Source organism: Protopterus annectens, chromosome 6.part1, assembly GCF_019279795.1.
Source record: "Protopterus annectens isolate FY-2018-M chromosome 6.part1, PAN1.0, whole genome shotgun sequence".
Taxonomy (NCBI): Eukaryota; Metazoa; Chordata; order Ceratodontiformes; family Protopteridae; genus Protopterus; species Protopterus annectens.
The window spans coordinates 46909313-46934354 of record NC_056738.1 but is presented as its reverse complement, the minus strand read 5'-3'; the positions used below and the strand labels follow the sequence as shown (position 1 = coordinate 46934354).

Genomic DNA, 25042 nt, shown 5'->3' with positions numbered 1-25042 from the left:
TCTCCTATCATAACCAGTGATGTTCTTCATGTTTCACTGTTGCAGTCATCACATTTGGGTTATCTGCCTGCAGGTAGCCCTCAGCCGGCCTGAATACCAGAGTATTCGGATTTCTGCGTCGAATGCTGTCTCTTCTTCCATGATGTCAGGTAGTCAGGGATATAAAACATGCAGCCGACGCCATTACATCACTCTTTCTTGCCGTGCAATGCCCGAAGCAGAAGCAGTTCGCAAGTGCCAGTCGGCTCACTCCTGAAACTTTCATTTTTGAGTTTCAGACCTGAAGTCTTCAAAAAAATAAGTACCCCGTTGGGGATCCTTTTTTCTTGTTCTAACCGATGTCAGAAAAAAATTAACAATTGTCTTGCCTGTGGAAAGCAAATACCTCATAGAGATTTTCATTCTTACTGCTTCACCTGTTTAGGCCTAGACCACGATGTACCTCACTGTCTGTTTTGTGCCTTGCTCAACACCCTAACTATTCATCGTCAGGCTGTTTATCTAGCTAAATACTTTCGTTCTCGATCTCCGTACTCCGAAATGGCTTCGTTAAGCTATCCGACTAACGATCTTCCGAAAAAATGTAAGGATAAAGACAGAGACAGACTGCATAGGTCCAAAACTGCCAACGATGCTTCCGTTAAGCTAGTCGCCAGTCCGCCGGTACTCAGTGAGGCACTTTCGCAGCACTTGATACTTGCTACTATTTGCAGACCTCTACTGAGACCCATTCGGAGTCCAGTATGCCGTGAGATGCTTCTTCGACTATGGAACCTGCGGGTGTCTCTACCTTGGATGGGCCCGGAGCCGCTGTGCAACCATCAGCTTCTGAGGGTGTATTCATGCCTACCGACTTTCATATTAAATTGGCAACTTCGTTTCAAGTTAGAAATACTGAATTCCTCAGGCCTAAAGCTCGCACTACGCCTAGAAAACCGATGACCAAGCCGCATACTCAGGCCCATATGCCTCAAAAACAAATGTTAGAATGGCTGAAGACCTTATTACCTTAATTAAGGGAAGCCAGCCTTCCTCTTTTAAGAGACCTAGAACTGATTTTCTTTCTGATTCTTCGGATCAGGAATCTGATATCTCTGCTCCTTCTGACTACCAGGATTTACCCTTATCTTCTTATGAGGATTCTGATGCAGAGGATTCCATTCCCTCTGCTTCCCCTCCAGAAGATTTTTCTTTTGGTGAAACCTTGCATACCCTTAGGGAGCATTTCCGCTGGGAAAGCCAGGACTGTTCTGAGTCCAAAAAGAGACCTAGGGAATTTTTACTCCTGCCTCAACACAGGCCTTTAGCTATCCCTCCTGTTCTGGAGATTGTAGATGATGTTTTCTTGGAAACCAGCCTTACCCCAGACACTTTGCCTCCAGCTTCCAGGAAACCTGACAGGAACTACAGAGTACCTGACTGTCACAACTTCCTCTTCAAGAATCCTACTGCATATCCAGAGACCATTTCCCAAGGACCAAAAGGCATTAAGGCTACTACTGCCAAAAATCATACCCCCTTCTGATAGGGATTCAAGAGCTTTAGACAGATGGGGTAAGAAGGTATACACTTCTCCTACTTTGACCATTAGGGCTTTAAATTGCCAGTTTCATATGTTAAAGTATCAGCAGCATATTATGGGACTAGTTAAACAGAAAATTATGTTGATTCCTAGCTGTGCTGAACACAAAGATTTGCAAGAGTTAATGCATTCTGCTGAACAAGTTGGCAAACATACTTTGAAATGTGGTTTTGATGCTTTAGAAGCATCTTGCAGGGCTACTGTCACTGGGTTTGTAATTAGAAGGCATGCTTGGCTTAAGGAACAAAATTTGCCAGATCATGTCAAAGCTAAATTACTGGATGTACCCTTAAACCAAGACTGCCTTTTGGCAACAAAGCAGAAGTCGTCCTCAAAAGGATGGAGGAAAAAGCTAAATCTATGCAAACTGTTAAAGATTTCTTACAAGTACAGCCTCCTAGATTCAGTAGGCATTGGCCTTCAAAGAACTGGTCTTTTCCAGTCCCTTCCAGGCCTTCTCAATCCAAACCCAGGAGCAGCAGACCACCAAAGACTTCAGTCTCAGGCTATGCACAAATCTAAGCAGTGGGGGGCTCCCACTTCCAAAGCAGGGAGTAGTAAGCCACACCCTATGGAAAAATGGCACAATGACGTATCCTTAACTCTTTCAAGCCCTGCTCAACTACTTGCTCCCTTAGGAGGAAAGCTCGCCCTGCATGCAAAAAATTGGGAACTCATTGCCCAGGATAAATGGGTTTTAAACATAGTTTCCTTTTCCCTAGGATACAGATTCCACTTCCACTCACTACCAACACCCAGTGGATGGCCAGACCTCCCCCCAAATCAGTGGGCGGAGGCCCAAAAACAAGTGCATACTCTCCTCAGTATCAATGCTATTCAATCTGTCCCAGCAGAACAAAGGGGACAAGGATTTTATTCAAGACTGTTCCTGGTTCCCAGAAAAGAAAACTCCTGGCGTCCTATCCTGGACCTGTCTATTCTCAACACCATTCTGGTGGTTCCAAAATTCAAAATGCTAACTCAACAGCTTCTTTCTGTGCTTGGCAAGGATGCCTGGCTGGCAACCCTAGACTTGAAAGAAGCTTACCTGCACATTCCAGTAAGGGAACCCTGCGGACAGTACCTACATTTCAAGGCGGGCTTCATGCACTGTCAGTTCTCTGCTCTTCCCTTTGGCTTATCTACTGCACCCAGGGTATTCACAAAGTGCTTAGCTCCAGCCATTGCATTTTGCAGGCAGAGACATATTCAGATTTACCCATACTTGGACGATTGCCTGATTCAGGCAGAAAGTCAGGACTTATTATTACAACACCTGGCATTTGTAAAGAGACTTCTAACCTCACTGGGGTACACCATCAACGAGAAGAAATCACACCTAGTACCCTGTCAACAGATTGTATTCCTGGGAGCAAGCTTGAACATAACTTCCCAGATGGCATTCCAAACAAGTTTATTTGACAACCTACTTCAACCTACTGGCTACAAAAACCCAGCTATCTGCAAGGAAAATCCTGCAAGCCTTGGGGTTCATGGCCTCTTGCATTCTGTTAATTCCATATGCAAGACTGCATATGAGGAAACTTCAATGGTATCTAAAAAGTCTATGGTGTTCAACATTATCATGACCTGGAAACAATGATTCATATCATTCCTTGTCTAAGGGTAGAGTTCCTTTGGTCGGCAGAGGCCTGCTACCACAACAAGGGACTCCCTTTCATTCTACCCCCTGCCACCCAAACCCGAACAACAAGACACATCAGACTATGCAAGTAGGGGCTCACATGGCAGGACAGTGCATTCAGGGCAAATGGAACCCAAAACAGATGCACCTGCATATCAATCAAAAAGAAATGTTAGCTGTACAGAACACTCTGACAGCCTTCAAAGACCTTATTCTTCCAGGACAACTGTTGGTAAAGACAGACAACACCACAGTTGTGTGGTTCATAAACAAGCAGGTGGGAACCCATTCCTACCCACTCTGCAGACTAGTCATGGCTCTGTGGAACACAGCCTTGAACTTCCAAGGGAACCTGCAAGCTCAATTCTTGCCAGGCAAACTAAATTCACTGGCAGACGACTTAAACAGAAATCTCATGGACCCACACGAATGGAAATTGGAGCCCAAAAGCTCTTGAGGAACAAATGGGGCATACCAGAGGTAGACCTGTTTGCGAACTACCATTTGAACAAATTCTGCACCAGAGCTCCCCACAGTCAAGCTTGGAAAGTGGATGCTCTGTCCTTTACCTGAGAAAGCCTCTCAATTTATGCCTTTCCCCCTCTACCTCTCCTCTTGAAGGATCTACTAAAGACCAAATAGGACAAGTCAAGGACAATACGGATTGCCCCAGACTGGCCATGCCAGCACTGGTATCCCCTTTTGCGCAGTCGGACAGTGCTACAACCATGGCACCTGCCTCAGACCCCTTCCCTGCTGTCCCAGCAAGCGGGCCAGATTCTGCACCCTCATCTTCATACCCTGAATCTTGCAGCATGGTTAATTCCCTGAGCTCACCCCTAGCAGCCCTCAGTATGCATGTGCTGGATGTCATTCTTGAGGCAAGGAGGCCTAGCACTAGAAAATCCTATTCAGAAAAGTGGAAAAGATACTGTTCCTGGAGCCAGGCTCAGGGGAGGGGCACAACGGTGCCCAGTTTACCCCATATTCTAGATTATGTAACAAAAATGCTCCACAAGGGCCTATCTTTCTCTTCAATTAAGATTCATGCCTCTGCCATTTCAGCACATTATAATGCTGAGCCATCCCTCTTCTCTCATCCCCTGCTAAAACAGTTCCTCAGAGGGGCCAAAAATTTAAGGCCACCCCAGGAGAGCTCCTATTCCAGCCTGGGACCTTAACTTTGTATTGGAAAAACTCTCTCTTCCTCCCTTTGAACCAGCTGCTACAGCAGAGTTGAAATTCTTTCTTGGAAAACAGCCTTACTTCTAGCCATCACTTCAGCAAAAAGTGTGTCTGAACTGCAGGCCCTCATGGCAGTGGAACCCTTCATTATTTTCCATACGGACAGGGTTTCCCTCAGGACTAATCCATCCTTTATGCCCAAGGTGGTGTCTAGTGTGGCTCTAAACCAGTCCATTCATTTGCCTACTTTTTTCCCTAATCCTCAAAATAAGGGAGAAAGGATAATGCATCCTCTGGATGTGCACAGACAGCTTAGATTCTGTTTGGACAGAACTAAGCCTCTCAGAAAATCTGACCGGCTGCTAATTAGTTTTGCTGCAGGGGCAGAGGGGAAGGCCATTTCAAAGAAAACCATTTCCAAATGGGTAGCCAGTTGTATCCATTTCTGCTACAAGCACCATGGAAAACCTACCCCACAGAGAATAAGATCACATTCCACCAGGGATTGCTTCTACCTCTACAGCATTTCTAAGAGGAGTCCCTACCAGGGACATCATAGAAGCTGCTACTTGGAGCTCTGTACATACCTTCAGGCATTACCACCTGCCTATCTTTTCTAAATCCAGAGCTGGATTTGCCACAGCAGTCTTACAGGGCCTGATTGCTAGCCCCAGTGCTCTTTAACTGCCTCCACCCTTCCTTAGCTTTGGGAATCAACCCAACTGTGATGACTGCAACAGTGAAACATGAAAAACATAGTACAGTTGTGTACACTTCCCATAAATGTAGATGCTAGAGTGTATTCACTGTTGCAGACCTGTTACCCTCCCTCCAGCCCCCTGACTTCTCTTGGCTCTACCCTTCCTTTTTTGTTTTGCATGTATTATATCATGTATATTTGCTTTTTGATGAGGGTGTTCCTTACCATATATTTGCTTCCTATTGTGGGGGCACCTGACATCTGGTGCAAGAAAAACTGAAGTAATGGCATCTGCTGCATGTTTTATACCCCTGACGACCTGACGTCATGGAAGAAGCGACAGCAACCGAGACAGAAATCCGAAGACTTTCGTATTCAGGCCGGCTGAGGGCTACCTGCAGGCAGATAACCCAAATCTGATGACTGCAACAGTGAATGCACTCGAACATCTACATTTATGGTAAGTGTACATAACTGTACTTTCTCGGCATGGATGTCTAGATTCACTACCATCATTTCTTGACATCTGTGTTCAAATACATAGCAAGTTGGTTATGATCAGATACCCAATTATAATCCTCTGTATTATATTACCTTTTGGCTGCTGTTGATAGTTGGCAGTCTCTAGGTACTCTTTAAGTAGCACAAGCATACTCGCAACAAAAAAAGGTTATCTTACTCTCTGTCATGGCTTGCCTTTCCTCACTGAAGGTGTCGTCAGTTTTCTGTATTTTTAGATTCCCAAATGTAGTTTGGTTCAAACACATCTACCCCTAGGACTGTGACTTCAGCTCACAGTCTCCTCAGCATTGATACAAACTTCAACTTATCCCCATTTGTCATAATCGCTTGGAGGCCACCAACACTTCAGGTGTTGCTTGTTGTGTACACGATTCCAAACTTCCCTAGGCTTTAGTTCTTCATGTGGGGATCAAACCCCCCCCACACACACACACACACACACTGTTTGGGTCTTCAGATCATTGAATTTGTGATTTTCTTCCATTAGGAAGTTATTTCTCAGCATTTGGGTGAAATTCTTCCTTTCTTTTTTTAATGGATTTAATTACCTAATCCTCTCCTCTCTCTTAGTGATTAGTTCCATTTTGTAGTGCTGCCATGGGGGTGAAGCTTACCAAAGCAGTCATGGGCAAGATGATAAGGAGTTTTCTTCAGACACAGATCCAGCTGGTGGCTTCTCCTGGCTCTAGCCACTACCTTCTCCAGGGGAGTGGTTTCTTTACCTCATTCGGTTATTGCCGCTTCTCCATTCTGCCCTCTGGGATCAGAGCACCTTGATCCGAGTTACAGATGAGGTAGGTCTGTGTAGGAGCCAAGGATATGGTCTTCCTTGACACCAGTGGGTTCTTTGATTCATTCAATTCTGACCACTTTGGAGTCTTCTGAGTCTTGGAGATGAGTAGTCCACACCGACTCTGAGAGGAAAGGTTCGTAACTTAAGTTTTCATAACCATTCCCTCCTCTTGGAGCCTCGGCATTAGTTCAACTCTCATGTCTGGCTCAGATCCAGGTTATATGGTATCCAGGTTGAGCCTCCTTTGGGAGTTTTGGCTCCTAAGGCTAGGCTCACTGGATCTGTTTCGACTTTGTTTTTTGAAAGAGTGCTTCTCCAACCTTATTGAGAAGACTTTCCTTTTCAGCTTGGATTCATTCTCCCCCCCCACAGGATTTCTTATGGTTCTGGATCCTACTCTTCTTGTTCCATCGGGACTTCCAGCTACCAGGAGTCTTGAACCAACTTTAGTGGGAAAGCCCATCTCAGCTTCTGAGTACTCCCCAGAGCAACTCACCAAGGAAGTTTATAGGAGGCATACGCACAAAAAGAGACACCTGGATTTCCCTTGGGATTCGGTCACTACTGATACTGACTGAGGAAGGAGAGGGTTCTTCCAGATCCTCCCTTGAGGATGTTTCAGTCTGAGAGATCCTTGAACTTCTTAAACAGAAAGGGGGATGGTCCACCCAAACACCTTCTATAGGATTCTCCGTATTCATCGAGACTTTAGGTTCTAGCCCATCTACATTGTGGGTGGTCCCATCCACTGGCAATATGGTGGAACATATCTCTAAGTTGGCTTGGAAGGAGCCAGACACAGCTGAACCCATTCCCAAAAAAGCAAATAAGTTCCTTGTTACCCCTAAGGAGTGCCCCCAGTGGAACAAGGGTCCTGCAGTAGATTTCATAGTGGTGGCAGTGGCCATAAAAAAGGAAATGGCAGAAAAAGGTGCCTGTGTCCATCCACCAAACAGAGAGTCTTGTGCTTTGGACATGTTTTGGAAGGGGGTCCATGGAATATTAAAATTTTACTGCAAGCCTTGACCCAGCCCTCCATTTGATCCTGCAGATAAAGTTGATCTAAAGTTTCTATCATAGAAAACTTTGTTTTTGGTTAAAATGACTTCTGCCAGAATAAATTCTGACCTTCATTGCCCTGCTTTTTCATTAAGACAACGTGTACTTGAGAAACAACCCTCTTTCCTTCCCAATGTGGCTTCTGAATCATCTGTCAATGGATTAATCTTCCAGTGTTTTCCCCAAATTTCTGGATCAAAGGTGAATATAGATTACATTTACTGAATGTTCATCACCAGTTATATTTTTATTTGCATATAACAAAACCCTCGGGAAGACTGACTAATTGTTTCTCTTACTCCTCTCTTAAGATGGGAATGGCAGTATTTAAGGTGACTCTTTCCCAATGGCTTTCTGAATGTATTTCTCATTATATATATATATATATATATATATATATATATATATATCACTGTCTATACCTTCAAAAGCTCACTCAGCTAGATCTGTAGCTACTACAACCTTCTTTTCCACAGCACCTCTTGATGACATCTGTACTGTGGCTGTCTGGTCCAAGGTCCATACCTTCATTTCACATTGCAAATTGGACATACAGCCCAGATCAAAGGCAGCTTTTGGGTCAGTTGTGGCCCAGCAGTATTCTTCCATAAAACCACCCAAATGTTACAGAAGCTGGGAACTCTGTCCCATATGTTGAGGAATGGACGGAACAGACAACATCAGTTACAAAATTATGTATTCACCGTAATGATAGATCTGTGTGGTCTACTTTTGTCCTTCTTCATCTTCCCACCCTCCTCATCCCATCCGTATGTTTTCCTTTAATTTCTCCTTTGACTGCTTTACTGGTCTGGCTGACGTGGCCTTGGTTCATAGAGGTTACTTTCCCAGATCATGTATGCCAGCTAGTTTCTTTCCTTCTTCTTTAGCTGTTGTCTTTTTGTCTACTTCTTTTTGGGCAAACTTAAACTGAGGTAGTTTGTTCTGCACAGGGGGGGTTATGGGTAAGAGGACAAGCCTTAGTACTGGATCCAAAGCTTGGGAGTAACAGATGTCTGATCTGGCATGGATCCAAAGACCAATATGTTGAGGAAGGATGGAAAGTGACAACACAGATCTTTTGTTATCGTGATTACATAACTTTTTATTCTGATAATCCCATTCTGGCCTTGACATGTGGTTCCCCTGTTAGGTTGACAAGAATCTCTTTTTGTGTCTTTCTGTCAAACCTTGGGCTTGCTGCATGGTATTTCCTCTTACAGTAAACGAAAAAATAGGTACCAACTGCAGACCAAACGAGCGTTTAACAAAAAAAAAGTTTTTTTTGTTAAAAGCTCGTTTGGTCTGCAGTTGGTACCTATTTTTTCGTTTACTAAGTTTGTTTTCAAGTTTTGTTGTTTATTTCCTCTTACAGTGTTTGCTAGGGACCTACCTTACCCTTACAGAGTGGTCGGTATCCTTGTTTCTTCCTAGAAGCCTAACACCAGGAAAATGTACAAGGACAATTTGACATGTTTTGCAGTATGGATATGAGAATAAGGTGCGGATTCCTTTTGAGCACCATTTCCTGTGATCCCAGATTGCCTTTAGTTTAGGTTTCCTTTTGTTAATGTTCACATGATAGCCTTTTCTTGAAGTGTGCAAGACCTTTCTGTGGGGGTCCTCCTCCACAGATCTCAAGTAATGGAACTCATCCTGCCTTGGGACCTTAATTTTGTGTTTCAGCAGTTGACCCAGGGCCTTAGAAAGGAGATACCGGATTTTTGTAACCTCAGCTCCCAGGATGGCAGGCATCCATTAAATGTGGTTGAGTTATAGTGGATGCATCATGTCAGACTACCATAAGATCAGTGGTGCTAGCCTGAGGATTCATTCCTTTCCAGAGCATATAGAAGCAGAGTTTCTGGATGCCCTTCGGGATGAAGAGCTCCTCTTTTCACAGACACACACACATACCCCCACCCAGTCGAGAAGGTGCTCAGAAAATTGGAGGAAAGTGGAAGACTGCAGTCAGTCAAGATGTTCTTTGTGTTTCACTGTTGCGGTCATTACATTTGGGTAATCTGCTGGCAGGTTACCCTCAGTCGGCCTGAATTCCAAAGTCTTGGGTCCTGCGTTGGTTGCTGTCTTCCCTTCCATGACGTCAGGTCATCAGGGGTATAAAACATGCAGCTGACGCCATTTTCTTCAGTCTTTCTTGCCGCGCTGTGCCCAAAGCAGAAGCATTTCACAAGTGCCGGTCAGCCGACTACTGAAATATTCAAGGTTGAGGTTCAGAACCAAAGTCTTCACTAAAGCTATGTACCCCGTTGGGGAAACTTTTTTCTTGCTTTTTACCAATGTCAGAAAAAGTTAATAATTGTATTACTTGTGGGAAGCAAATACCTCATAAGGATTTCCATTTATACTGTATTCCTTGCCTAGGCCCTGATCACAACGTGCCTGGCTGTTGGTTTTGTGATTTAACCAACACACTATTAAGCATCGGTATATTTTTGCATCAAAGTATTTTGGAAACAGATTTAACTACCCAGAAATGTCATCGGATAGCAGTCCGAGTACATAAAAAAAAATGCAAAGAAAAGGACAGAGAAAGGTAGTTGAGATCCAAAACCGACTACGAAGCTTCTCCTAAGCCAGTCGCCGGTACTCAGTGATGTGCTTTTGCAGCCCCTGATGCCCGCTACCTTCGAGTCACAAGCTTCTACTGACACCCATGTGGAATCTGGCATGCCGCAAGATACTTAAGGTATTGGACCAACGGACGTATCTCCCTCGGATGGGTCCAGAGCCGCTGAGCAGGTACCGGCTTCTGAGGGTATATTCAGACCATAACATTTGTATATCAAACCGACAACAGCTGCAAAACCAAAGACAAACCAACTTGAAACTCCAGCTCTACTCAGTGGCATACTGCCTGCTCAGAGGTGATCTGTGCCTGACGTATAAAGCCATGTCCAACCCGGACTTAATGGACATGCTGCACCTCAGAAAATCCAAATCCCATCGAGCTACGCGCTCGAGAGACTTGAACCTCAGCACTGAAATAAATAGGACATGCTGGAGGGGCAGATTCATAACCCAGAGGCTCCCTTCACTCTGGAATAAAGTCCCAGTCCAGGTTAGGCAGAGTCCCTCATTGACTCTCTTCAAGAGGAATCTTGATGAGTGGATGGGAGATCTTAGATTTACTCCGGGTATCACTTCTGTGTCACTGTTAGACAGATGCACAGTATACTAACCTCGAAAAAGGGCATAGCAAAATTCATTTTAAAACGGGTGGCGAAAGCCAAACACACTCTGGCTAGGCTTGTAAATGCCCTAGGGCAGATAGCCTAGTATGAACCTATGAACCTAAAACTAAAAAAACAACGTATGAGCCACGTGCACAAGCCTCTATGCCTAAAAAACAGATGATCAAAATGGCTGAAGAATTTATTACCTTGATCAGGGGTACCCATCCCCCTCCAGATAAGAGACCTAGGCAAGACACTGATTATGAATCTTCAGATCAGGTTTCTATTTCTTCTGATTCCTCTTCTGATCAGGAATTATCTGTTCCTCCCTATGAGGATTCTGATGCAGATGAGTCTATTCCATCTGCATTTCCTGCTGAGGGACTATTCATTTGGAGAAACCTTGCATACTTTGAGGGAGCATTTTCACTGGGAGAGTCAAGACATCTCAGAATCAAAAAAGAGGCTCAGGGATTTCCTTCTTCTCCCTCAGCACAAGTCTTTAGCCATTCTCACTGTTTTAGACATTGTGGATGTGTTTTTGGAGTCAAGTTTGACCCCTGATTCCTTACCTCTGGCTCCCAGTAAGCCTGACAGATATTACAGGGTCCCTGGCTCACATACATTTTTATTTAGAAACCCTGCTGCTGATCCTGAAACTATTTCACAGGGCCCAAAGGGGAGTTAAGGCCTCAACAGCAAAAAAATCTCACCCCCTCTGACAGAGATTCAAGGGCACTGGACAAATGGGGAAAAAAGGTTTATACATCTGCATCCTTGGCAATCAGGGCCTTAAGCTGTCAATTTCATATGCTTAAGTACCAACGACATGTTATGGGATTGCTGAAACAGAAAATGTTGATTTCAGAATGTGCAGAAAATAAGGAATTGCAGGAATTATTGCATGCAGCTGAACAAGTTGGAAAGCATACTTTGCAATGTGGTTTTGATTCTTTAGAGGCCTCCTGCAGGGCCGCACTTACTGGATCTGTGATTAGGAGGCATGCCTGGTTAAAGGAACAAATTTTGCCTGACCATGTTAAAGCTAAATTGTTAGATGCACCTTTACAGCATGATTCTCTGTTTGGTATTAAGGCAGAAGAGGTTTTAAAGAAAATGGAAGACAAAACTAAGTCTATGCAAACTGTTAAAGACTTCTTACAAGTGCAGCCACCAAGATTCAGTAGGCACTGTCCTACAAAAAATTGGTCCTTTCCTGTGTCAGACAGAGCTCAAAGGGGCAAATCCAGATGCCCTAAGGGTTCCAGATACCAGGCACAAGACTCGTATAGGTCAAAGCAATGGGGCGCATCCACCTCCAAATCTGGAGGAGATAAAGTGCAAACCTACAGAAAGCAAAACCAATGACGTCCCTCTACCTACACCAAGCACTTATCTTTTGGCAGCACCCATAGGGGGAAAATTAGCACTTTTTGCTCAAAATTGGCAGTTAATAACCCAGGACAAGTGGGTACTAAACATCATATCACAGGGATAAAGTTTCCATTTCCACACTGTGCCAATGGCAAATGGTTGGCCAGATCTGCCAAAAAAAGCAATGGGCAGAGACACAGAAACAGGTTACGTCACTCATGGATATGAGGGCCATTCAGACAGTACCAGAACAGGAAAAAGGACAAGGTTTTTACTCAAGACTGTTCTTGGTACCCAGAAAAGCCGAGGCCTGGCGGCCAATACTGGATTTTTTGATTTTGAACACATACCTGGACTTTCCAAAATTCAAAATGCTGACTTTGCAGCAGCTTCTGCCCATGCTGGGCAAGAATGCTTGGCTGGTGACTTTAGACCTAAAAGAGGCATACCTGCATGTCCAGATAAGACAATTGTGCAGAAGATACCTCAGATTCAAGGCTGGCTTAATGTATTACCAATTCTCTGCACTGCCCTTTGACTTATCTACTGCGCCCAGGGTCTTTACCAAGTGCCTGGCACCAGTAATTGCATTTTGCAGACAAAATATATCCTTACTTGGATGACTGTCTCATTCAAGCAGAGAACAAGGACACTCTTCTTCGACACCTGACATTTGTGAAAAGGCTTCTAACATGCCTAGGGTACACAATAAACGAAAAGAAATCACAACTGGTACCCTCTCAAAAGATAACATTCCTGGGTGCAAGCTTGAATACAACTACCCAGATGGCTTACCTCATGCCAGACAAAGGCAACTGACTACTTACTTCAAACTGATGGCAACAACAGCACAGTCTTCTGCAAGACAAATTCTGCAGGCTCTGGGCTTCATGGCATCCTGCATCCTACTAATTCCATATGCAAGACTGCATATGAGGAAACTTCAATGGTACCTAAAAAGTTTATGGAGTCAGCATTCACACAGTCTGGAAACAATGATTCCTCTCATTCCCTGCCTGCAACAGGAGTTTCTGTGGTGGGCAAAGGCCTGTCACCAAAACATGGGACAGCCCTTCACTCTACCCCCTGCCAGCCATACCTTAACAACAGATGCATCAGATTATGCCTGTGGGGCCCATATGGCAGGAAGATGCATTCAGGGCATATGGGCACCAAAACAAATGCATCTACATATCAACCAGAAAGAGATGCTAGTTGTTCAAAATGCCCTAACAACCTTCAAGGACTTACTTCATCCAGGATAACTACTGATAAAGACAGACAACACCACAGTCATGTGGTATATAAACAAGCAAGGGGGCACACACTCATACCCCTTTGCAGATTAGCCATGGCACTGTGGGACACAGCTTTGACCTACCAAATACATCTTCAAGCTCAATTCCTGCCAGGAAAACAAAACACTCTGGCAGAGGATTTAAGCAGAAGCCTTATGGATCCTCACAAGTGGAAACTAAATCCACAAGTCTTCAGCATGATAACAGAGAAATGATGGAGCCCAGACATAGATCTATTTGTCTGTCCTCAAAATTATCAATTGAAAAGATTCTGCACAAGGACTTCTCACAGACAAGCATGGAAAGTGGACGCCCGATCCTTAAATTGGAAAAACCTATCAGTTTACACCTTTCCTCCTCCGCCTCTTCTACCCAAGATCCTCCTAAAAGTCAGACAAGAGAAGCCAAAGATGATATTAATTGCCCTGGACTGGCCCCGCCAATACTGGTACCCAATCCTAAGGAACTTGTCTCAATACCCAGCTTGGACATTGCCTCAAACTGTCCCTGCAAAACAATCAGATCCTGTACAATCAACTACAGACTCTGAACCTGGCAGCATGGCTAATCATGTAGTCATACAAACGACACCTCTCAGTAAAGCTGTGATGGATGTCATTTTGGAAGCTAGAAGGCCTAGTACTAGAAAATCTTATGCTGACAAATGGAAGAGATTTTGTGCTTGGAATCAAGCACAAGGAACTGATACAGCAGAACCACATATTCCTCAGATATTACAATACTTGACTGCGATGCTTGACAAAGGCCTATCTTTCTCATTAATCAAAATCCATACCTCTGCCATTTCAGCACATTACAATACAGAGCCTCCAATCTTTTCTCATCCTTTAATAAAGCAGTATCTTAGAGGAGCCAAAAATTTAAGGTCTCTTAGAAGATCACCTTTACCTGCATGGGACCTCAATTATGTGTTGGAAAAGCTCACCCTGCCTCCATTTGAACCAACTGCTACCACTGATATAAAGTTTTTATCATGGAAGACAGCTCTGCTACTAGCCATTCCTTCAGCAAGAAGAGTTTCAGAGCTACAGGCCCTCATGGCTGTAGAGCCTTTTATCATATTCTACCCAGACAGGGTGTCTCTGAGGACAAATCCTACTTTTATGCCTAAGATGGTTTCCAGTGTGGCTCTTAACCAAACAGTTCATCTGCCAACTTTGTATCCAAATCCACAGAACAAAGGGTAGAGAATTCTGCATTCCTTGGACGTACACAGACAGCTAAGATTCTACTTGAGCAGGACTAAAGCTCTTAAGAAAAACTGAGCAATTACTAGTGTCATATGCTGCAGGATCAGAAGGAAAGGCTATTTCAAAGCAGACAATTTCAAATGGATAAGCCACTGAATCCATTTCTGCTACTTACACCATGGTAAACCTTCGCCCAAGGGCATTAGGTCTCATTGCACCAGAGCTGCAGCTACATCAGCAGCCTTTCTCAGGGGAGTACCAACCAAAGGCATTTTAGAGGCTGCTACATGGAGTTCTGTTCACACCTTTACAAAGCATTACCATTTGCCTCTTTACTCTAAGTCCAGGGCAAGCTTTGCCACTGCAGTGCTGCAGGGCCTTATAGCCGCACCTAATGCTGTTTAGCTCCAGCCTCCCAATCATAGCTTTGGGATTCTACCCAAGTGTAATGGCTGCAACAGTGAAACACGAAGAACATAATACAGTTCTGTACACTTACCATAAATGTAGATGTTCGAGTGTATTCACTGTTGCAGTCCAGGTTACCCTCCCACCATCCCCCTGTCATTCTAAAGTTTATCTTTCCTTCTTTGTCTTCTACAACCTATGTGGTGTATTTGCTTGTAGATTAAGGTAAAGTTTATATTGATGCATGTATATATATTTATATAATATTGCTACCTTTTTGGGGGCTCCTGACATCGGGGGCAAGAAAAACGTAAGATAATGGCGTCGGCTGCATGTTTTATACCCCTGATGACCTGACGTCATGGAAGAGAAGACGGCAACCGACGCAGGACCCAAGACTTTGGAATTTAGGCCAACTGAGGACAACCCGCCAGCAGATTACCCAAATGTAATGACTGCAATACACTTGAATATCTGCATTTATGGTAAGTGTACACAACTGTACTTTCCTTTTCTATTCGTCATCACCAAGATATGTCAGGAACTGCCGTAACAACCTTTCCTCCCAAACAAGGAAAGAAATGCAAATATGGAAGAAAATGCCAAAGTGACTCCAGTGGTAGACCTTGAAATCAGTAGGTCCAGGACACAGGGAACAGCAATAACTCATCTCACTGTCTCTTTCCCCACAAATTGTCCCTCCTATTTCCATTACAGACAAAACAAGAGGCAGGCTGACCCTTGTGGATCAGAAGGAAACCTTTACCCATGACAAATGTGTCTTGGAGGTTATTAAAAAAAAGGAGGATTGCAGGATACAGTTCCAAAAGTGGTCAAAATTCTTATGCATTCCAGCAGTACCAGGAGACCAGCTGTGTTTCATAATGCAGCAGATAGAAAGTCTCTTGGCACAAGGTGCCTTAGAGAAGGCACCAGAAAAAGGAACAGGAACAAGATTTTACTCAAAGGTTTTTCTAGTTGTGGGAAAAGAAGGGTCTTGGAAATGTATACTGGCTCTGCCAAGACTGAGCAAATTTTCTGATTGTTCCAAAATTCAGAATGTTAACTTAAAAATATTCTTGACATAGTTTCCTTGAGTACTTATGGTGATATTAGATGTGAAGAATACCTACCAAACCATCCCCATAGCAAAGTGGGACAAGAAGGTTTGAGACAGTGGGGCTCACATTTTCAGTACACTTCTTTGCCATTTGGCTTGTGTGATGCCGGGTTCTATCTATTGCTCTTTGCAAGACAAAGGATGTTCACATATATCCATACTTGGATGGCTGCCTCATCCAGCCCCCATCCCTTTCAGAGATGCAAAGAGGTCCTAGAGACCACATTGACATATTTAATGACTTTATATCTGCTCTGAACCTTTAAAGTCTGCACTACTATCAGCAAGGTAGGCAACCTTATTTGGGGCAATTTTAGATTTGGACAAGCAGAAAACCTTCCTACCCTGAGAATATTTTCTCTCTCTCAGTAGTTCAGCTTAGTGGCTAATTCCTGCAGCACTTCAGCCAGGGAATTCCTCAGAATGTTGGGATACTTGACCTTCTCCTTACTGATGGTACTTCTGGTTAGTTTACATATGAAAAATTTCAGTCGTATCTCAAAAATGTGTGGAACCAGAACACATGCTCTCTCCAAACCATCATTCCTGTACTCCGTTGCATAAGGAAGGTGATTGCCTTGATGAATAGAGCAGATCCCCCTGAGTCAGAGTGCCATTCAAACTAGAACCTGTGTCTAAGGTTTTGACAACACTCTCTCTGAGGGGAGTATGTGTAGGGCACCTGAGAGACCAGGGGACTTCGATCAGGAACTTAAGGAGAAAATACATAAACATTAAGGAAACCATGATGGTCATCCTTGGCATCATAGCATTTAGGAGCATTTGGCAGCAGGGGGCCATCTTTATCAGGACAGCCAATACTGTATGTGTGATACACAGACAAGCAAATGTGAACCCACTCTTACTCCTATGCAGACTAACCATACTGGTTTGGGAGCTGGCCCAGGAGTTAGAGATGATACCCACAGCCCCAGTAGTTCCCATCACAGGACAGCAGCTTGGCAAACCTCATAAACAGAACAGCACAAAATCCCATTGAATGAATGCTAATGTGGGATATTTTCCTGGAGTTATCCATCAAGTGGGGTGAGCCAGAGATAGGTCTTTTTGCTTCTGTGGAGTTACACAATGTAGAAAATATAATTAGAAGACCAAAAAATAAATAAATAAAAATTGTGATAATGGAAAGAACACAACTTTTAATATACAGCCAAAAAGTTCTTTTGTTGTGTCTAATAAACTGTGATGACTTCAGTCTGACATCCAAAATTAATAATTTCAGTAATGAAAGTTAAACATGTGATCCAAAAACACCAATAAAACCTTGAGACAAAAATATAATGAATATTACACCATTTGCTTGTAAAATGATGCTGAATACTAAAATATTTTCATTGGGCTTTTTTAAAAAGCGGTTGACAGTAAAATTAAGCCTTTGGGGTGTAAAATATTCCAAAGGTAAATCCCTACCACTGCCCCTGCAGTAAGAACAACTACAAAGAAACAAAATAAATTCCTACAAACCATACTTAAGATTTTTGATAAGCCTCCAAAAAATTAGTTAGTGGAAAATTTGGGGACTTTTAAATTTGCCAAATGCAGTATGTTGCTGTTAGCCAGGATTTATACTGTAGTGACATCAAAACCACTTGTAAACCAGCACAAGTTTTACGTGTGACTTTGAATTTGTTGTGTATCCAGCAGTATGTTTAACTTATGAATCATTTTCCATAAACAAAGCTTTGGGGAAACACAGTTGCAGAATTTATTAGCATATAGTGTGATAAATGCTTTATTCTAACAAGGTATGGTTTTATTTGTTTGTAAATGGGTTTGAGATGCACTTGCTTGATTTTTGGTTTGTGAGGAAATATTGCACTAAGATTCTCAAGAAAGATTAATGGGCAGCAGATGCCTTCTCCATGTTATGGGTAGATATGTATCGGTATTCTTTCCCTCCCACTTCCCTAAACCCCAAGATGTTGTAAAATGTGAAGAAGAGTCCAAAATTGCTAACACCATTTTTGAGGCAGTATTCATTCTTTCTCCTATTGAATCTAGCCAGGAAGGACCCACTCATGCTGCCCCAACATCTAGGCCTCCAGTCCCAGAAGAAGTTGGTTGCTCATTTACCCAAACTTAAACTGACTGTGTGAGTGTTTTAGCAGTGTTCTTTGAAAACATGCTTCTTAATCTCAGGGAGACTAAAAAGCTTTGTACAAGAAAGTCATACAGATAGGTAGAACATGATCCCTCAGTGCCTAAACAGGGTAGGACCAAGTCTTGCACACAAGTGTCCCAGGTATTCTCATTCCTGTCAGACCTATTCAAAACAGGCCTTTCCTATGCCTCTGTCAATGTACATGCCTCAGCCATTCTCTGCAGCCCTCTCCGTTTTCTCAGAACGTCCAGTGAAACTGTTCCTACAAGTTATTTCTACATGAGACCTCCACAAGAAAGATTGCAGTAGCTTTGAACCATGACCCTTTTGCAACTGCTGCTTTCACCACTGTCGCATTATTCCTCCAGAAATCTGTCCTAGTGGTAGCCTTGACTTTTACCAAACAGATTTGAGTTGCAGGTTTTCATATGTAAAGAACTTCCTCCTAGTTTGGTAGGGAATGGGTCATCTTTAGTACCGTGACCTCCTCTTGCCTAAAGTAGTTACAGAACTCTCCTTAAACCAAACATCTGAAGTAGTTAACTTCATTAGGTCTGCAACCTGTGGGTATTGGATCCGTCCTCGGATCTGAGCCGGCAGCTTTATCTAGCTAAAAGATCCGAGCTCCTAGCTCCTCTCCTACCCACAATCCCCTGCTACACATCCCCCATCCTCAGATCTAGTTTGCTGCGGCCTGTAGCAGCTTCTAGAGACAAGCTCTTAGGCATGGGTGAGATATTTCCAGTTTGATAAAAACCTTTGAAAATCGTTTTTTTTCTAAATTTCTTTGGTGTGTGTGTGTTTTGTTTAGCCCCCTTTATCGACTAATATATTTAGCGTATTTTTTTTGTTGTAAAATTACTTCAAATTTTATTTCATTCCTTCCCCCTAGTGCGTGAGTGTGTGGTGTGATGGCTGAAGGGCCTAAAGCCATTTTTTCTAAATGCACTGAGTATGGTCATAAGCTGTCCCCAGCCGATGGCCAAACTCAGTGCGTTATTTGCCTGGGGGTGGCCCATTTATACACCAGCTGCCAGGTTTGTGCGGCTTTCAACCCCCGGGCTATCAGGGATAGGAGGAACAAGCTAATCCTGGCGGGATTGTTGCCCCTGGATTCTTCTTCCTCCTCTCCCTCGAAGGCACCAGTCGTGGCTGCGGCTTCAGTGCCTTCCAATCCCCCTCCCTTGTTGGGGACTCAAACTCCCTCTGCTTCTCAGGGGGAGGGGGACTCTTCTTCCTCTTCTAAAGAAAAAAGGAGAGAGAAGGACCGGCACAAGCATAAAAGGCGGGCTGAGTCTCATCCCGCAGCCTCGCCAGCGAAGGTAGCTAGTCCCGCTAAGAGGGCCTCTGGTTCTCCTCATTCTCGACTCCGTTCTCCTTGCTTTCCCCAGAGCCAGAAGAGGAGTACCGGTCTCCCTCGAGGCGGCCCTCCAGGCTCGCCTCTACGACCTCCTCCAGATCCACCAGAAGCTTGACCAATGCTGATTTGGACCGGATGATGCATTTCCTGCAGGCTCAAATGCAGATGGGGGTGCTCCAGCCCCCCCCCCCCGGAGGGAGCTCGGCCCTTTTCTTTACCCCGATTGCTCCTTCTCCGACCCGATTTAGGGTTTCGGAGTCTTCGGATCTGTGCCGTTTCAGACCCGGGGAACTATTGGCGCCGACATTCTTGATTACTTCGACGCCGACTGTGCCCTCGAGCGTGTCGGATCCTAGCTCTTGGAGCCGAGAGCTGAGCGTCGGCTCCATGGGGGGAACTGTGTCTTTGGCACCGTTTAGGTCGGAACACACTTCCCTCTCGGGTCCGACCTTTTCGGCTCTGACGTCGATCCCTGCATCGGAGCTGAGGGGGCTGCTCTCGGAGCCAGGGGAGAGTGGTTCGCCCTCGGCGTTTGATGTAGTGGAGAGGGTGCTGTCGAGGACTTCCAGATCCCCGGCCCGGGCTGCGGATCCATCCATCACCCCTGCGCATTTGGGCTTGTCCTCCATCATCCGGCCACAGGGACAGCCTGCATCGGTGCTCCGGTTGGTTCCCTTAGAGGAACAAGACCCCATGGGTGAGCCCTCCTCGGATAGCCCCACCGAGGAGGTTCCTCACAAACAGAAGTGCAAGAGGAGGCACCTGGACTCCCCTGAGTCCCTCACGGAGGACACAGACTTGGAGGAAGGGGAAGGTTCCCCACGGTCACCCTCTGAGGATGTCTCCTTTGGAGACATCATGGAGATGTTACGAATCAGAGGAGGGTGGTCTGCCCAAAAACCTTCCTCGGACGAGTCTGTGTTCCTGGAGGCGTTTGATGCAGGCCCGTCTACTTCTTGGTTGTTCCCCCTGGCTGACCCCGTAGTGGATTTAATTACCACCAGGGCTTGGAAGGAGCCGGACACCGTGGAGCCAATCCCCAAAAGGCCAGACAAAATACTTGGTCCCCCTTCTGATAGGCTGGCATGGTCTAAATGTTCTCCAGTGGATGCCATGGTGGTGGCGGCTGCCACCAAGAAGGAACTAGCACAGGAGAGTTCCTTGGTCCACCCTCCAGATAAGGAATCTCAGACGTTGAACTGCATTGGAAAGCAGATGTTTGCTTCAGCTACCTTCTCTGTAAGGGCGCTGAACTATATGGCACACGTCATCAGACTCCATGACTTGATTAAGGAATACGCTGGAGCCCCCCCGGAGTCCATGGCGGCCGAGGACAAATGCACCTTTTCGGCTCGCATGGCCACTCTGAAATCTATTACTAACACATCTATGCGGCTACTCTCCCATGCCACGGAGGGAGCGGCTACAGCCAGAGGAGCAGGCATCGCTCTGCGGCGCCATGCCTGGCTCCGCCTTTGCAATTTTGCGGAACCCTTCGAGGCGTCCTTCGCGAACGCGCCCTTTGACGGTTGTACGTTCTTTGGCAAGACCATCCGCGACACGCTGGTCCAAAGAGAGAAAGATGGGAAGGCTCTGTCTGCCGTCGGGATCCGCTTCTCTAACCCCCAACGGTCCTTCTCGAGGAACCAGAGGGGACAAAAGAAGATGTGGTTCCGGAAATCACAGCAGTCCCGTCCCGCTTCGGACCCCTCATCCTTCAGAGGCAGAGGAGGACAAGGTGGACACCGGCCCAGAGGCAGAGGGGGGCCGAGGAATCTCGTGTCTCGAGAACATTTCTCGGAGAGGCCCGCGCAACAGCCCTGAGGGGCTTACCTGACTGTCCCTCCCTGGAGGCAGTCGGGGGGGCGTTTGTCGGAGCACCTCCAAACTTGGGAGTCCATTACTACGGATCAGTGGGTGCTCCGAATTATATCCAGAGGTTATTCCATTCCCTTTCTGAGTCTTCCACCTCCTTTGAAATGCCTCCCCGATGTCCCACCCAATCAAAGGGAGGCAGCAGCTTCAGAAATTTCGAAGCTATTAGAAAAAAGAGCCATCCAGCACGTCCCCCCAGGGCAGTCCGGATTGGGAAATTACTCCAGGTTCTTTTTAGCGCCAAAAAAGACAGGGGACCCGAGGCCTATCCTAGACCTCTCATCTCTAAACCTGTTCATCCCCAATGAGAAATTCAGGATGGTCACTCTGCAATCTATTCTCCCCTTCCTACGGGAGAACAACTGGATGTGCTCCATAGATCTCAAGGATGCGTACTACCACATTCTAATGGACAGATGATCCAGGAGGCTCCTCCCACTTTCGGCTGGGAGCCAGTCACTATCAGTTCAGGGCTCTTCCGTTCGGCCTCACCTCAGCCCCCAGGGTGTTCACCAAGATCATAGCAGTGGTCGCAGCCCATCTGAGACTTCAGGGCATTCGGGTCTTTCCATACCTGGACAACTGGCTCCTCACCGCCACCACCAGGCATCAGCTCTGCTCTGCCAGGGATTATACCCTGGCTCTTACTCAGCGTCTGGGTATTACTGTAAACCTTCAAAAATCGCTCCTTCATCCGGTGCAGGTTTTGGAATTTATAGGGGCCAAGATAGATACACGCCACTCCAAGGCCTTTCTAACAACAGACAGGTTGTGCAGTTTGTCTCTTAATATTTTGGCAATTCTCCAATCCCCAGCCCCACCTGCAGAATTAGTCCTGACAACTCTGCGCTCCATGGCGGCAGCCATCGGTCTGTCGCCCTTTGCACGACTGCTCATGAGCATTCTTCAGTGGACTCTTCAGGTCCAATGGTCACGTTTACTGCACCCCTTGAACACCCCGATTCCCTTGAGCAGGGTTTGCAAGGACTCCCTTCTCTGGTGGCTTCACTCTCAGGAGCTGCAAGAGCGGAGACAGTTTGTCATGCCTCAGCCCCAAGCCACGTTGACCACGGACGCTTCTCGCCTCGGGTGGGGTGGGGGGCACACTATGGGCAGAACCGTCCAAGGCATGTGGACTCTTTCAGAGACCGTTCTACATATCAGTGTTCTGTAGATGAGGGCGGTGCTTCTGGCGTTGCAAACCCTACAAGACCTTCTTCCTCCGGGAACTATTGCAATTCAGACAGACAACATGGCTGTAGTCTGGTACATCAACAAACAGGGAGGAACCAGATCTTATCCCCTTTGCCGAGAGGCTATGAGAGTTTGAGAATGGGCGAGCTCCACCAACCACTTTCTGGTAGCAATGCACATTCCGGGTCGGACCAACATCCTTGCGGACAAGCTAAGTTGCTTGATCCTCACACCGTACGAGTGGTCTGTAAACCCGTTAGTAGCGAAACAAATCTTCCTCAAATGGGGTCTACCTTGCTGCGATCTTTTTGCTTCTCCGTCAAACACAAAGTGCAGCAAATTCTTCGCTCTAATTCCCCCAATAGGGGAGAGCCCCAGAGACGCTCTGGTTCATACTTGCCCCCCCGGTCTACTTTATGCTTATCCCCTGCTTCTGCTCATGACAAAGTTCCTGCAGAAAGCCCATCGGTCGGGGAGCAAGATCATCCTCATAGCCCCATTCTGGCCTCGCCAGATCTGGTTCCCTTACCTGCGGTCTCACAGTGTAGTTCCTCCTTGGATCTTAGATCCCATTCCGGATCTAATTTCTCATCCTGTGGGATTACAACCCCCAAACCTGGACTACCTCAAGCTCACGGCTTGGTTGATCCAGTTCTGCTGAGAGCAAGGACTCCCGGTATCTCGTCACCAGTGAAAGCTGTTCTGGTAGCAGCACACAAACCTTCTACCAGAAAAATCTACAGTAGTAAATGGAAACGTTTTTCCATTTGGGCCAAAGACAGGGGCTTAGACCCCTTTACTGTCCCTATTCTGACGATTCTTGATTTTCTGTCCCATATCTTTTATCAGGGAGCCAGTGCATTTATGGTTAAAGTACAGTTGGCAGCCATCTCTCATTTTCATGTTGGGGATGATGTAGGATCACTGGCTTCCACTAGGATTTGCAAAACTTTTTTAAAAGGTGCCTTTCTGTTAAAACCGCCAGTTAAGTCTGTGGTCCCACCATGGGACTTAACATTGGCCCTACAGGCTTTGACGGGCCCTCCTTTCGAACCATCTGCTTCTGCTCAGTTGAAATTTTTATCTTGGAAAACAGCCTTCCTGATTGCAATAACTTCAGCCAGGAGAGTGTCTGAGCTTCACGCCCTCTGTATGAAACCCCCTTACTTAATATTTCATAAGGACAGAGTTTCTCTCGGGACTAATCCTTCCTTCCTCCCTAAAGTAGCCTCTGAGTCGAATATTAATCAGTCTGTTAATCTGCCAGTGCTTTCCCCAATTTCCAGAACAAAGGGGAATACACATTACACAAATTGGATGTACATAGACAACTGCGTTTTTATTTGCACAGGATAGCGACCAATCGCAAATCTGATTAATTGTTTGTGTCCTTTGCCAAGTCTTCTCTAGGTAAACCTATTACCAAAGTTACTTTAGCCAGCTGGATTTCACAATGCATCATTCAGGCCTGTTTAGCTTCAAACAAACCGGTACCTGTGTAAATCCATGCTCATTCAACCAGATCCATAGCTACCTCTGCAGCGTTCTGGTCTAGAGTCCCTGTAGACAACATATGTTCAGCAGCTACTTGGTCCTCCTCTCATACATTCATTTCCTGTTATAAATTGGATATGATATCCAGGAGTAGGGCTTCCTTTGGCTCCGTGGTGCTCTGGAATATTCTTCCTTGAGGGCCGCCCAAGGTTTCTATGTAGCTGGGGACTCTCTCCCACAGGTTGCAGACCAAATGAAGTTAACTACTTCAGATAAAGAAGTTATGTACTCACCATAACGTTCCATCTGAGTAGGTAACTTCATTTGTCTGCAACCAACTCCCCCTCCATCCCCCCTAACCAGTTTTGTGCTTCTTAACCATGGGATAGGATTGCTCATGCGGTTAGGCAGTAGGTTACTGGCCTCTTTCGAGGGTCTTGTGAAGTTTTTATAGGCAAACTCGATCTGAGGATGGGAGATGTGTAGCAGGGGGATTGTGGGTAGGGGGAGGAGCTAGGAGCTCGGATCTTTTAGCTAGGTCCGATACCCACAGGTTGCAGACAAATGAAATTACCTACTCAGATGGAACGTTATGTTGAGTACATAACTTCTTTATTTCACCTACCAGTGTTTTTTTTCCCTCTTCGCCGAACAAGGGGCAAGGATTTTACATTCTGCTAATGTGCACAGGCAGCTGCTGCTGTGTCTGGACAGAACTCAACATATCAGGAAATCCGGCCAAATTTTTATAGTCTAAGGCCTGTCAACAAGCTGAATGTTTTGAAGTAGAATTGCCAACTGCTTTACTGCTGCCCTCACCATGGAAAACAAATTTGTGACGAGGTGAAAGTTCATTCTACCCCAGCCATGACTGATGCTACAACTTTCCTTATGGCAGTGACT

The 25042-nt window shown here is 45.5% G+C and overlaps 1 protein-coding gene across 1 annotated transcript in view; it reads left to right on the top strand.

Annotated features, from left to right (window-relative positions):
* Positions 1-25042, top strand: part of GTF3C2 (general transcription factor IIIC subunit 2) — a 2978836-nt gene that overhangs the window by 1707097 nt on the left and 1246697 nt on the right. The window lies entirely within an intron of this gene.